Source organism: Lissotriton helveticus, chromosome 3_1 (genome assembly GCF_964261635.1).
Source record: "Lissotriton helveticus chromosome 3_1, aLisHel1.1, whole genome shotgun sequence".
NCBI lineage: Eukaryota > Metazoa > Chordata > Amphibia > Caudata > Salamandridae > Lissotriton > Lissotriton helveticus.
Window position 1 is genome coordinate 1530034350 of NC_136061.1, and position 15454 is coordinate 1530049803.

At 52.1% G+C, this 15454-nt stretch overlaps 1 pseudogene; it reads left to right on the plus strand.

Moving 5' to 3' along the window:
- The first annotated feature begins 13865 nt into the window (after nucleotides 1-13865).
- Nucleotides 13866-14794, plus strand: LOC144824273 (tubulin alpha-8 chain pseudogene; annotated as a pseudogene).
- Nucleotides 14795-15454: the final 660 nt, after the last annotated feature.

The window sequence follows — 15454 nt, forward strand, 5'->3', positions numbered from 1 at the left end:
TGCCCGTGGACTGCCTGCTCGGCAACGATCTAGAGAGCTCCCCATGGCAGCGGGTTGAGAAAAGGACCCACTTGGAGATGGTGGGCCTACCCGAGTGGGCCTGTGTGAGTACCCGGTCGATGACCGCCCGAAGGACCACCCCCGAAGGGCGACCGTAGAGGCGGCACCGGCGACCCCAGAGGACCCCGAGGTCCCTGAACTCTCTGAGACCCCTGAGCTGTTCCCCGGAGAGAGCTTCCCCCCCGACGCAGGTCCCCTCGGCCATGGCGTCGAACCGACCCCGAGCCTGGACGACCTTCCTGAGCTGGCCCAGTGGCGCCAGGAAGGAGGACCGTCCCGAGAAGAATTCTGCCTAGAACAGACCTCCTGTCCATCCTTGGTTGGGCCGCGGCAGCAGGCCGCCGCCCAGGCTGCCGGTGACCAGTCCGGCTCCCACTTTGTCTATTGGGAAAACGGCCTCTTGTATAGCGAACAAAAGTCCGCCGAGCTAGGATCAGGCCGAGTACTGGTGGTACCCCTACGCTTCCGCGGCTTCCTCCTGAACCTGGCCCACGATGTGCCCCTGGCGGGACACTTGGGTCAAGACAAAACATATCACCGCCTAGTCACCCACTTTTACTGGCCGGGCATGCGCTCCGATGTGGAGGCCCACTGTAAGTCCTGCCCCACGTGTCAGTCCAGCGGAAAGAGCGGGGGGAAGCGCAAGGCTCCCCTCCAACCCTTCCCCGTGGTCAGTACCCCCTTTGAAAGGGTGGGAATCCACATCGTGGGCCCCCTCGACCCCCGGACCTCCTTGGGGCACCGCTTTATCCTTGTCTTGGTGGACCATGCCACCCGATACCCCGAAGCCATTCCCCTCCGAAAGGTGACCACCCCCGTAGTGGGGCGGGCCCTCATGGCCATCTTCTCCCGGGTGGGATTCCCCCGAGAGGTCGTCAGCGACCGAGGGACCAACTTCATCTCGAAATACATGAAGTCCCTGTGGCAACAATGTGGGGTGACGTACAAATTTACCACCCCATATCACCCCCAGGGTAACGGTCTGGTGGAGCGATTCAACCGGACCCTCAAGGGAATGATCATGGGTCTCGAAGAGCCCCTGAGGCGTAAGTGGGACGTCCTCCTTCCCTGTCTCCTCTTCGCATACCGCGAAGTCCCCCAGAAGTCCCTGGGGTTCAGCCCCTTCGAGCTCCTCTACGGGCACCCCGTCAGGGGACCCCTCACCCTGGTCAAGGAAGGGTGGAGACGGCGGCCCCAGAGCCCCCTCCCGATGTGTTTCGATACATTCTGGCCCTCCGGAACCAGACGAGGAAGTTCAGAGAACTGGCCGAGGCAAACCTCGAGGCCAGTCAAGAAGAAATGAAACGGTGGTATGACCAGAATGCCACTCTGGTCGAGTTTCAGCCCGGACAACAGGTCTGGGTGATGGCCCCCGTGGAGCCCTGTGCCCTGCAAGACAAGTGGACAGGGCCCTTCAAGGTGGTGGAACGTAAGAGCCAGGTGACCTACCTCATTGATGTAGAGTCCCCCCGGAACTCCTTGAGGGTCCTCCACGTGAACCGCCTCAAGCCCCACTTCGCCTGGTCCGAGTTGAGCTTGCTCCTCGCCACGGACGATGGAGAGGAAGAAGAGACGGAGCCTCTCCCCGATCTCCTGTGCGTGAAAGAAAAAGATGGCTCCGTAGAGGGGGTGAGTCTCTCCTCCTCCCTCTCTCCCGAGCAGCGCGAGGACTGTCGCCAGTTGTTGGGACAGTTCTCGGACCTCTTCTCCCTCACCCCCGGCGTCACCAGCTGGTGCGTCCACGACGTGGACACCGGGGACAGCCCACCGGTACGGCACAGAGCCTACCGCGTCCCTGACCGAGTCCGGGCCTGTATCAAGGCCGAGGTATCAAAGATGCTAGCTCTCGGGGTGGTCGAAGCCTCTGACAGCCCATGGGCTAGCCCTGTGGTCCTGGTTCCGAAGGCAGCCGCCCCCGGTGCTGTTCCCGAGCTGAGGTTCTGCGTTGACTACCGCGGGCTCAACGCAGTCACCAGAACCGATGCGCATCCCATCCCCCGAGTCGATGAGCTTATCGATCGTCTCGGGGCTGCTCACTTCCTTAGCACGTTCGACCTGACCAGTGGATACTGGCAGATCGCCCTCACCGAGGGAGCCAAGGAAAGATCTGCGTTTTCCACCCCGGATGGTCACTACCATTTCCGGGTGATGCCCTTCGGGATGAAGAACGCCCCCGCCACCTTCCAGAGGCTGGTGAACCAGGTACTGGCGGGGTTGGAGGAGTTCAGCGCTGCGTATCTGGACGATATCGCAGTGTACAGTTCCCACTGGCCCGAGCACCTCCAGCACCTCTGGGCGGTGCTGACGGCCCTGAGAAGGGCCGGTCTCACCATTAAGGCGAGTAAGTGCCAGATCGGACAAGGGTCCGTAGTCTACCTCGGGCACCAGGTCGGAAGCGGCCTCGTAGCCCCCCTCCAGCCCAAGATCGATGCCATCGTGGCCTGGGAGGCCCCCACGACCCAGACGGAAGTGTGGGCATTCCTAGGGCTAACGGGGTACTACCGACGGTTCATCAAGGGATACGGCAGCATCGTAACCCCTCTCACGGAGTTAACCTCCAAAAACCAGCCGAAGAAAGTCAGCTGGACCTCCGCCTGCCAAGAGGTGTTCGAAACTCTAAAAGACGCCATGTGCTCTGCCCCCGTCCTCCAGGCCCCCGACTACTCCCGAGAGTTTGTAGTTCAGACGGACGCGTCCGAGCATGGCATCGGAGCAGTCCTGTCCCAGGTGAACGAGAGCGGCCTAGACCAACCAGTGGCATTCATTAGCCGAAGGCTACTCCCTCGAGAACAAAGGTGGAGCACCATCGAGCGGGAGGCCTTCGCGGTGGTTTGGGCCCTGAAGAAGCTGAGGCCCTACCTGTTCGGTACTCACTTCCGGGTCCAGACCGACCACCGACCTCTCCGGTGGCGAATGCAAATGAGACGGGAAAATCCCAAATTGCTGCGCTGGTCCATCTCCCTCCAGGGGATGGACTTCACTGTTGAGCACCGGCCTGGTTCTGACCACGCCAACGCCGACGGCCTGTCCCGATTCTTCCGCCTCAGCGAAGAGAACCCCCAAGAGGATGGGTAGTCCTCCCCGCCTTCAGCTGGGGGGGGACGCGTGTTGGACCCGGCCTCGTGGCGTGGTTCATCTCTGTCCCTCCACACCCTGTGAGCGTAGGCCTGTACCCCGAGTCCCCTGCGCAGCCTCCCCGTTAGTGTAGCCTGCACCCCGAGCCTGGTCGTCCTACTCCAGTTAAACCTAGATCCCCCTAGAACCTCGACCAGGCCTGCCTTTTCCGCTCCACGCCCGGCTCCGAGCGCCTAACCTTGCATGCCCCACAAGGCCCGGACGCCATCTTCCCTTCCCGACATCCCTGTCTCCCTGGGCCTAGCGTGACCCCGGCCCCAGCGAACCCCAGACTCCAAAGGCGCGCCAGTCCCGGCTGGGGGGTAAAGGGCTCCCCGAGTGAGATAAGCCAGGGAGTTTCGATGGCACCTCCGGCCTCCCCTGAGGGGCTGGTTTCTGTCACACCTTTGGCCCTCCCCTGTGGGCCAGTTTCGATCACCCCTCTGGCCTCCCCGAGTGCTGGCTCCAGACCCGCTGGGCATCTGGGAATTCCCGGACCCATCTTTCACAGGGATCAAAGAGCCAACCGCCGGACCTCACCAACGACCAGCCCCCCCGGGCAGGAGACCTCTGCCTGCGAGGGTCCGGAGATCAAAGCGCAAAAGGACTATAACTGGGCCCGCCCGACAACTAGCGGGCAGTTGTATCTTGGACCTGAAGCCTGCTGATCTGATCGCGGCTGACCCTAAGAAGACTCATCCTGAACCATCGGAGCCCTGCTGACGCTGTCGCGGCTCGATCTCTAAGACCACCCGAGCCCTGCTGACGCTGTCGCGGCTCAAAGCTGACCCTGTAACCATCGGAGCCCTGCTGACGCTGTCGCGGCTCGATCTCTAAGACCACCCGGGCCCTGCTGACGCTGTCGCGGCTCAAGCTGAACTTGTAACCATCGGAGCCCTGCTGACGCTGTCGCGGCTCGACCTCTAAGACCACCCGAGCCCTGCTGACGCTGTCGCGGCTCCTCACGAACTTCTTCAGATCGAGCCCTGCTGACCTCGTCGCAGCTCGAGGAGTACTCTGGTCCGGCTGGACCATCGAGACCACCACCACGACCGAGCCGACTCGACGGAGGTGAGGCAGCCAGTACGACCATCCTCCCGTATCCCCCGGCTCGAGGATTGAGAGCTGTGCGTAGGGTACGCCTCGTACTGACCCAGAGACTAAAAGACTGTCCCGCTTCCCCCTTCCTGAATCCTCAAAGACTGGGTGGTCCCTCGACCACTGTGTATATATGAGTGCTTCCCTCGTTTACTGCTTATATAAAGAACTTGTTACTTGAATCCAACGGTGTGGTGTCTGTTCATAGTGTGGTGTGAGCTCCGTGTGTACGATCCTAGACGCGAAGTCCTCCCCGGTGAGGACGTCACAATCAAGACTCGGCAAGTTCTGTGGAAGAGGTGGGTCTTGGGGTGTCTGGGTGAGCACAACCTGGCCCTCTGAGATCGCCCCTTCTAACAGAGTGCATAGGGAGTGCAGAGTGCATAGGGAGTGCAGAGTGCATAGGGAGTGCAGAGTGCAGAGTGCATAGGGAGTGCAGAGTGCATAGGGAGTGCAGAGTGCATAGGGAGTGCAGAGTGCAGAGTGCATAGGGAGTGCAGAGTGCATAGGGAGTGCAGAGTGCATAGGGAGTGCAGAGTGTATAGGGAGTGCAGAGTGCATAGGGAGTGCATAGTGCAGAGTGCATAGGGAGTGCAGACTGCATAGGGAGTGAAGAGTGCAGAGTGCATAGGGAGTGCAGAGTGCATAGGGAGTGCAGAGTGCATAGGGAGTGCAGAGTGCATAGGGAGTGCAGAGTGCACAGTGCATAGGGAGTGCAGAGTGCATAGGGAGTGCAGAGTGCATAGGGAGTGCAGAGTGCATAGGGAGTGCAGAGTGCATAGGGAGTGCATAGTGCAGAGTGCATAGGGAGTGCATAGTGCATAGGGAGTGCATAGTGCATAGGGAGTGCAGAGTGCATAGGGAGTGAAGAGTGCACAGTGCATAGGGAGTGAAGAGTGCACACTGCATAGGGAATGAAGAGTGCACAGTGCATAGGGAGTGCAGAGCGCATAGGGAGTGCAGAGTGCATAGGGAGTGCAGAGTGCATAGGGAGTGCAGAGTGCATAGGGAGTGCAGAGTGCATAGGGAGTGCAGAATGCATAGGGAGTGCAGAGTGCATAGGAAGTGCAGAGTGCATAGGGAGTGCAGAGTGCATGGGGAGTGCAGAGTGCACAGTGCATAGGGAGTGCAGAGTGCATAGGGAGTGCATAGTGCAGAGTGCATAGGGAGTGCATAGTGCATAGGGAGTGCATAGGGAGTGCAGAGTGCATAGGGAGTGCAGAGTGCATAGGGAGTGCAGAGTGCATAGGGAGTGAAGAGTGCAGAGTGCATAGGGAGTGCAGAGTGCATAGGGAGTGAAGAGTGCAGAGTGCATAGGGAGTGCAGAGTGCATAGGGAGTGCAGAGTGCATAGGTAGTGCAGAGTGCATAGGGAGTGCAGAGTGCATAGGGAGTGCAGAGTGCATAGGGAGTGCAGAGTGCATAGGGAGCGCAGAGTGCATAGGGAGCGCAGAGTGCAGGGTGCATAGGGAGTGCAGAGTGCATAGGGAGTGCATAGTGCATAGGGAGTGCAGAGTGCATAGGGAGTGAAGAGTGCACAGTGCATAGGGAGTGAAGAGTGCACAGTGCATAGGGAGTGAAGAGTGCACAGTGCATAGGGAGTGAAGAGTGCAGAGTGCATAGGGAGTGCAGAGTGCATAGGGAGTGCAGAGTGCATAGGGAGTGCAGAGTGCATAGGGAGTGCAGAGTGCATAGGGAGTGCAGAGTGCATAGGGAGTGCAGAATGCATAGGGAGTGCAGAGTGCATAGGAAGTGCAGAGTGCATAGGGAGTGCAGAGTGCATGGGGAGTGCAGAGTGCACAGTGCATAGGGAGTGCAGAGTGCATAGGGAGTGCAGAGTGCATAGGGAGTGCATAGTGCAGAGTGCATAGGGAGTGCATAGTGCATAGGGAGTGCATAGTGCAGAGTGCATAGGGAGTGCAGAGTGCATAGGGAGTGCAGAGTGCATAGGGAGTGCAGAGTGCATAGGGAGTGCAGAGTGCATAGGGAGCGCAGAGTGCATAGGGAGCGCAGAGTGCAGGGTGCATAGGGAGTGCAGAGTGCATAGGGAGTGCATAGTGCAGAGTGCATAGGGAGTGCAGAGTGCATAGGGAGTGCACAGGGAGTGCAGACTGCATAGGGAGTGAAGAGTGCAGAGTGCATAGGGAGTGCAGAGTGCATAGGGAGTGCAGAGTGCATAGGGAGTGCAGAGTGCAGAGTGCATAGGGAGTGCAGAGTGCATAGGGAGTGCAGAGTGCATAGGGAGTGCAGAGTGCATAGGGAGTGCAGAGTGCATAGGAAGTGCAGAGTGCATAGGGAGTGCAGAGTGCATAGGGAGTGCAGAGTGCATAGGGAGTGCAGAGTGCAGAGTGCATAGGGAGTGCAGAGTGCATAGGGAGTGCAGAGTGCATAGGGAGTGCAGAGTGCATAGGGAGTGCAGAGTGCATAGGGAGTGCATAGTGCAGAGTGCATAGTGCATAGGGAGTGCAGAGTGCATAGTGCAGAGTGCATAGGGAGTGCAGACTGCATAGGGAGTGAAGAGTGCAGAGTGTATAGGGAGTGCAGAGTGCATAGGGAGTGCAGAGTGCATAGGGAGTGCAGAGTGCATAGGGAGCGCAGAGTGCATAGGGAGCGCAGAGTGCATAGGGAGCGCAGAGTGCATAGGGAGCGCAGAGTGCAGAGTGCATAGGGAGTGCAGAGTGCATAGGGAGTACAGAGTGCATAGGGAGTGCAGAGTGCATAGGGAGTGCAGAGTGCAGAGTGCATAGGGAGTGCAGAGTGCATAGGAAGTGCAGAGTGCAGAGTGCATAGGGAGTGCAGAGTGCATAGGAAGTGCAGAGTGCAGAGTGCATAGGGAGTGCAGAGTGCATAGGGAGTGCAGAGTGCATAGGGAGTGCAGAGTGCATAGGAAGTGCAGAGTGCATAGGGAGTGCATTTAAAATGCCAATAGCTCAAATTCTCACAACTGCGAGACCTCACAAGAAGGACATCACAGCCAGCAGCTGTGCAAGCTTCTTACACTCACAAGGAGACCACAAGCAGCAGTGGTGCAAGCTTCCCTTACACACTCACAGCAGGTACTGTGCCAAGGCAGCAGCAGCAACAGAGCAAGAGTCCCTTACAAAGAACAGGAACAACACAGAGATGCACAATGCAATCTTCTCATACTCACAGGCAGCAGCGGTGCAAGCTTCTCACACTCACAAGAAGGACATCACAGCCAGCAGCTGTGCAAGCTTCTTACACTCACAAGGAGACCACAGGCAGCTGAGGTGCAAGCTTCTCCCACTCACAAGAAGGACATCACAAGCAGCAGTGGTGCAAGCTTCTCACACTCACAAGAACGACATCACAGGCAGCAGCAGTGCAAGCTTCTCACACTCACAAGGAGACCACAGGCAGCAGAGGTGCAAGCTTCTCACACTCGCAAGAACGACATCACAAGCAGCAGTGGTGCAAGTTTTCCTTACACACTGACAGCAGGTACTGTGCCAAGGCAGCAGCAGCAACAGAGCAAGAGTCCCTTACAAAGAACAGGAACAGCACAGAGATGCACAATTCAATCTTCTCATACTCACAGACAGCAGCGGTGCAAGCTTCTCACACTCACAAGAAGGACATCACAGCCAGCAGCTGTGCAAGCTTCTTACACTCACAAGGAGACCACAGGCAGCAGAGGTGCAAGCTTCTCACACTCGCAAGAACGACATCACAAGCAGCAGTGGTGCAAGCTTCCCTTACACACTCACAGCAGGTACTGTGCCAAGCCAGCAGCAGCAACAGAGCAAGAGTCCCTTACAAAGAACTGGAACAGCACAGAGATGCACAATGCAATCTTCTCATACTCACAGGCAGCAGCGGTGCATGCCACCATTGCTACAATTACAATCTAACACACATAATTCCACTACACACCACATTAACACACTCCATAACACTTAGCAAAAATACATTACCATTTACAATGCCATTAGCTCAAACTCAAATAAATCCGAGCCCGATTGCATTTCTAATGCTTGTTTTAAATGTTAAACGCCAGGCTTCTGGGGCATGGACGTAGATTGAACTTCTGCATGACGGAATGCAGAATTGGTATGTTTTCACACCGCTGGGCCTTGCAGTTCACTAACTTTTCTTTAATTTCAACATGTTTTTATTGATTTTTTTCTTCCATAAAACATAGTCATCGTAGAAATTTCTTTACGGGTTTCCAGCCATAGGTCACTGTTTTGGTGGCTTCTCATTAGATTTTTCGTGCTAGGCTGACCCCTCCTCCTATCCAATTGCCCCCTCGAGGGTAGAGGGATGTTACCTATTTTCTCTTTACATATTTTTCCACCCACAACCCGCTTTTGTGTACTTTGATTTTGTTGTTGTTTATTTATTGGAAGCAAAGTCCATTAGCCCCTTTGCTGCTAGGCCCCCCACGCTCCGCCTTTTTTTGCCTATTGGGGTAGTTCACGCTTAGATCCCTGTAACTTTTTCACCACAAGGTATTCACGCCAAATTTGTCCTTTTCTTCCACATCAAGGGGATATTAAAGGTACCCAGGGTTTTTTGAGTCCCCTGGAGGGGACCGAGAAATTAGCCTAAACACATCTAAATGTTTTGTTTGTTGGAAAAATGGGGAAAAGGTGCTGCAGAGGAGTGGTTTTTCCCCTGCAAATAGTGTCAACAAAGGGTTTGTGGTGCTGAAATCACCATCTTCCCAGCTTTCAGAGACTGACAGACTCTTGTCAGAGAACCACATTTTTTTTGTTTACAGTTTTGGCATTTTACTGTGAACCTATTTTTGCTATTTTTTGTGCTTTCAACCTCCTTCAGTTAATGGTAAAAATGGGTCTGAACAAAATAATGGATCCTGTGAAGCTATACATTTCTGAAAAGTAAACGATTATGAATTCAGCAAGGGGTCATTTGTGTAGACCCTTCAAGGTTTTCTGATAGAAACTAACAGTTGAAAATAGGAAAAATTGAAAAAGAGTTGAAAAAAACAGCCATTTGTGCCAATGTTTTCACCTGTGACTTCTAAGTATGACAGATTTTTTAAAGCAATATACTGTTATATCCTCTGGACCCTTCTGGTTGTGGGGGATATATAGGACCTGTAGGTTCACCAAGAACCCTAGAAACCGAGAGCCAGTAACTGAGTTGCATCTTGCAATGGTTTTTTATTGTGTACAGAGTTTATAGCAATTAATTTGGGAAATGGGAACAAAATATAGAGTTTAGAAACAGCAGCTATTTGCACATCTCCTAAATTGTGGGGACCCATACTAGCATGTGAATAATAGGACATTTTTCAAAGTGACTTATTTTTTTAGGTCGAGGACCGTCGCACTGCGTAGCAGTGGGCGGAGCCCTCAAGATTTAATGTTTCTTAGGGGGGGGCTTGGAACCCACCCCTCTTCTCTATTGGCTGGCTTCCTAAACTGAGGCCAGTCATTGGAGGAGAGGGGCGTCACTCGGTTCAAGCCCCGTCTTTTTGCGATTCGGAGGCGTGTTTTTTAGGTTCTTTCTATCTGTGACGTCTTCAGTCACTCAAACCTAAAAAACACGCCCCCGAATCGCAAATTGACCGTGTGTTTCTCCATATCTGCCTCGCCTCGGAGAAACGTGGTCGTGTGGAGCGCTCCTCTCTTGTTTGGGGTAGGCGTGGAGTCCTCGGAATGCGAGAGAAAGGGCTTTGTGAGGTTAATTGTGAGATTAGTTAAATGGGGAAACCACAAACCCGGCGTGCCTTTCACCCAGGCGATACGACTTTAAAATTGCTATTGTATACTCTGAGTGAGGAAACTTTCCCTAAAGAGCCGCATCTCTGGTTTCCTTTTATTTTTTCCCCCTGCATGTCATTTTCTTTTTGATTGTATCAGAAAAGGGCCCGCTCGATGTGCCTTTATTCCTCTCTTGCTGCGGATAATAATAAGTATGTAGTGCTTGCTACCTCACTCAAGTAATTTCTAAGCGCTGTAAATACTAGGTGTTACTATTACCGATTAAAGGGCTCTCATTTGCCAGCTTGTTTTACGAACAGAACAGCGTCTTAAGCTGTCAGGAGTGCGGCTGACATATGTCCTGGGTTCATGTGTGGTTGACACGAGCAACGTGTGTGTCTGTGTGGAGGGTGGTAGTGGAGGGTCAGCTATGTGCCTGTCAGACCCCAAGGGGTGGCTCAATCATCACTCCTAGAGTGCCCCTTCATTTCCTTCCGAAGGGCACATAGGCACAGCTTGTTTCCTGGGTCACCGCCATGTTAAGCTCTCTGGGAGGAAACATCTGCGTCAAAGCCCCTCCCTCCAGGCCTCCCTTGTGCCTCCTTCCCCCACTCTGCTGCCCTCAACACAAAGCAGATGACACCACTCAAACAGTTGCAAAAGCAGACGGGGGAGAAAAACAGCAAGAGTCCTGGCTTTCTGTGTTCTTATGAACAAAGCTGAGGTGGCGAGAAGGGGCCGCTGAGGTGGCGAGAAGGGGCCACTTCATCCAGTCATCCATCCAGGTCTTCTTATTTTGCTCACTAAGCTGGGTTCCATTTAGAGAGTACAGATCCATACAAGAAGCATGTAACCCCTGGCAGCCTGTATTCCAGTTCCCTAGGCTGTATGTTGCCCACTTCGGCATAAGGCAAGGTGAAGGGGCCCCACTCAGAATGTGCCGAGGGGCCCCTGACACTGCTATAACTTATGTATTCACAGACTTTAGGTCAAATGGAGGCACCGCAAGGACTGCAGGGGTCGGCGTCACGGCACGTCCATCATGTGTGCCCAAAGCGTCTGCCTGTGCCTTGATTCTTGTGTAAAATAAAAGGCCCAGATTAAGGATGTCACGGGTATAGGGGCTTGTGTAACTAGGAAAATCAGACAGGGAGAAAAAAAGAGCGTTTTTTGATATTTGTCCCACGTTTTTCTCCATTTCTAATTTCGGGAAGGGACGCAATAGTGGCTGTTGGTACTGAAAAAATAATCTAATATGTGAGTAAACAAAATCTTTTGCTGTTCCTAGTGGCGGGGCAAGGATGTTCTTGGTCGTAACACAAGCTAGGTGAATGGGCCCCACCCCAAGTAGTGGGCTAGTAGCCAACAGACATATTTTGGGTCCGGAAGGCTTCTCCCACTCCTGTGCCCTGGTGCAACTGCACCTGCTGCACCATTGATAGCTGCACCCATTGCTGCTCCGCGACTGATCTAAGTTCAGGGAGATGTGGTTAACATGAACATGGATAGTAGGGTGTAATGAGGACCCAAACCTTCAGTGTTTGCCAGCAGGTCAGAATGCCACCGGTTATTAAAAGCACCGGCCTCAGATACCGGGTAAGCCTCAGCTCAACGCTTATTCAAAAGGAGGGTTTCGGGTGGCATACTTATGGGTGAGTAGTTATCGGGGGTGCTGGAAAATCTCGGGGATCGGCGATGGCCGCACCATTTGATCCTGGGGCCGTGGGCTGGAAGAGTGGCAGACTGGATGGTCCGGTGGTCCTTATATGGTAATGACACACATAAGAGGGGAAGGGTGGGCTGTACACATCAAAGGCCACAGACATCCACGCCCCCTGTCAGTGGCTTGCACTGGAACAGAGGCCTTTTTGATGGATAAATAAAACAAGCATTTACAATGCAATGGTCTTTGCATTATTAAAGGTAGAGCTATTGGCATTGCTCATGATTTTTTTTTTCATTTTCTTTTTTTCAAACATAAATAAATGGTATTGTGATTTACAATGGCAATAGGTGAGCATTAGACAGTAGTAGAGAGTCTTCCCGGACACAGAGCCCCACACACACACACACACACACACAGCCACGCACACACACAGACGACTGTGTGTGTGTGTGTGTGTGACTCTGTCTGTGTGTGTGTGTGTGGCTCTGTCTGTGTGTGTGGGCTCTGTCTGTGTGTGTGTGTGTGGCTCTGTCTGTGTGTGCGTGGCTCTGTCTGTGTGTGCGTGGCTCTGTCTGTGTGTGCGTGGCTCTGTCTGTGTGTGCGTGGCTCTGTCTGTGTGTGCGTGGCTTTGTCTGTGTGTGCGTGGCTCTGTCTGTGTGTGCGTGGCTCTGTCTGTGTATGCGTGGCTCTGTCTGTGTGTGCGTGGCTCTGTCTGTGTGTGCGTGGCTCTGTCTGTGTGTGCGTGGCTCTGTCTGTGTGCGTGCGTGGCTCTGTCTGTGTGTGTGCGTGGCTCTGTCTGTGTGTGTGCGTGGCTCTGTCTGTGTGTGTGCGTGGCTCTGTCTGTGTGCGTGGCTCTGTCTGTGTGCGTGCGTGGCTCTGTCTGGTGTGCGTGCGTGGCTCTGTCTGGTGTGCGTGCATGGCTCTGTCTGGTGTGCGTGCGTGGCTATGTCTGGTGTGCATGCGTGGCTCTGTCTGGTGTGTGTGTGTGTGCGTGGCTCTGTCTGGTGTGTGTGTGTGTGCGTGGCTCTGTCTGGTGTGTGTGTGTGTGCGTGGCTCTGTCTGGTGTGAGTGCGTGGCTCTGTCTGGTGTGTGTGTGTGTGTGCGTGGCTCTGTCTGTGTGTGTGTGTGCGTGGCTCTGTCTGTGTGTGTGTGTGCGTGGCTCTGTCTGTGTGTGTGTGCGTGGCTCTGTCTGTGTGTGTGTGCGAATACTCTCTACTACTCTCTAATGCTCACCTATTGCCATTGTAAATGACAATAACATTTATTTATGTTTTTTTTTTTAAATGAAAAAAAATGTCATGAGCAATGCCAATAGCTCTACCTTTAATAATGCCGAGACCATTGCATTGTAAATGCTTGATATGCATTGTCTTCTATTTGGAAGGCAGAAATGCATCGAAAGTCAATAGGTAATAATAGTTGCTCTACAATTTTGTGTTCCACAAAGTAAAGTCTATCGATAAAAATGTTACCTCAATTGTGTGGATAGGTCTAGTGCCCGCGAAAGGAAACCACCCAAAACGCAGCATGGACTTACTACATTTTCACAGTGAAAATTTACCCATTTTTACAGTGAAAATTTACCCTTTTTCTGCAAAGTGCCTAGCTGTAGATTTTGAACCCTAGCTCTGATGGCACCTAGGGAAACCTAGCAAACCTATACATTTTTTAAAACTAGACACCCAGGCAAAAGGTGACTTGTCTGACTCCCACCATGACCATGTTCTGTTGCCCAGAATACTTAGCAAACTTCAAACTTTGTATAAAAATAAATAACAAAAAAAAACCTTTGTCTCAAATTTCTGTGATGAAAAGTTCAAGGTAGCCTGGCTGAGGGATGTTCACCCGGAAACAGATTCCAGGATGCTTGTTTCTGGTCCAGGGAAGGCTTGGCAGTTCGAGCTGGATTTTTCCCATGAGGAACAGGGCCAAGACTGATGTGCATATGGATGGGTCTGAACTGGGGGGGAGGGGGGTGAAATGAGCTAAAGAACGATGATGGATTCAACCCAAATTTGTGACTGGGTGCAAGTGTCTGAAAAGTTTAAGCGCTCCGTCCATCATACTTCTAATACATTATCTCCCACTTTTAGATTACCCATGTAAGATTTTAGTCATGGACTTAGTTTTTGCTGTATTTAACTCCAAATCCCGCTGTTTGCAGAAAACCAAGAATTCATTTACCACAATTTGCAGATCCATAGTTTTTTTTAATTTTTTTAATAGTAACATGGTCTCCTGGGATTCCAGGTCTTCCGCAGCTTCCGAGGAGGGACAGGTTCTGGATTTGCTGACTTGGTGATGGAGCAGCATTCCGTGGATTACAGCAAGATAGCTGTTCTAGAACTTTCCTTCTACCCATCTCCAAGGGTGTCTACTGCAGTAGTGGAACCCTGTAACTAGATTCTTACCACCCATACGATGTTGGAATATTCCAACAGCCGAATCATGATGGACAATGAGGCCATTTATAAAATTTGCAAGAGCATTCTAAATGTAAAGCATCCATCCTACTGCAACTCAAACCGCTTGATTGGGCAGGTGCTGTCTTTCATTACAGCTTCCCTCCGATTTGATGAGTATTGAATATTGACCTTGAGTTCCAAATAAACTTTGTGCCATACCCTAAAATCCATTTCCCACTGATCACCTATGCATCCATTATATCTGCTGAAAGGGCTTACCATGAAGCAGCTCTCAGTGCAAGAAATAACCAACTCTTGCTTTCAGTGCTCAAACCAAATGGTTAAATGTTATCCTAGTCGTTGTAAATATATGGTCTACTGCTTGCTGTACGTTGGGGGGGACGTGTCCAAATATGTCAATGCATCAGTAGCTTAAACTAAGACCAGGAGATCAATCTAGTTTGTCCCACTGGGTTCAAGTGGAAATTAATTACCAACCTCCAATGGAAAACCCAGGTGAAATTTAGCTGAAGTTTGCCTAGTAGACTGTATGTTGAGTAACACTACTGCTATTGCTGAAGACTGGGTCCTGCTTGACCACAAATTTGACTGCATGTTTGCTAAGAGGGCTTTTGTGCATTAGTACTTTTGTGACAGAATGGGGGAAGGAAGTTTTCTGAAGCCTGAGAAGACAAGGCTGCCCTCGAGTGAGAGTATGAAGAAGCAGGAGCAGAGTCTTCTGGTAAAACTGATAACTGAGGAGGAGTATTGAATTTAACACAGACTAGCTGAAACATCTGCCCCTGTATGTTTGGGTAGCACTCTGTGCTATTTAGGTCTATAGTTTTTTTAAGAAAGCAGACTATTTCAGTACTGTCAATATCCAGTGTTAAATTATGTTTAATATAGGGTTAAGACCCATGGAGTCTAAATCCCTTAACTTGTGTACATGCTTCATGAAAATGTACTAAAATAGGAATTTATAACAGTTGTTAAATTTAACAAGGTATCGACTGCAATCTGCAGTGGTAGGTATTTTAAACCATCTCGTTTAGGCCAGTCATTGACTTGCGTGCAATACTTATGTTGTTTAATTACATCATTAATGTTTAGGGTGAACAGCGTTGGGTCAAGAATGCAATCCTGTCTTACCCCTCTCTTAATGAGAATACGTTCTTACACTCTCCATTCCCACCCCAGCAAACTTGGGCATAGTTGTCACTATGGAGTATAAGAAGTCTTTCAGTAGCTTTTAAAACTCTTTAACACCCTTTCGGTGCTCATGACGGAATGGTTCCGTCCGGAGCACCGGTGCTCCTGTGCTCGTGACCGAATCATTCATTATGGACAGGGGCAGAAAATCCCTCTGCTGTAAACAGCAGAGGGATTTCCCATTTTAGGTCTCGCCTAGGCAGCGCA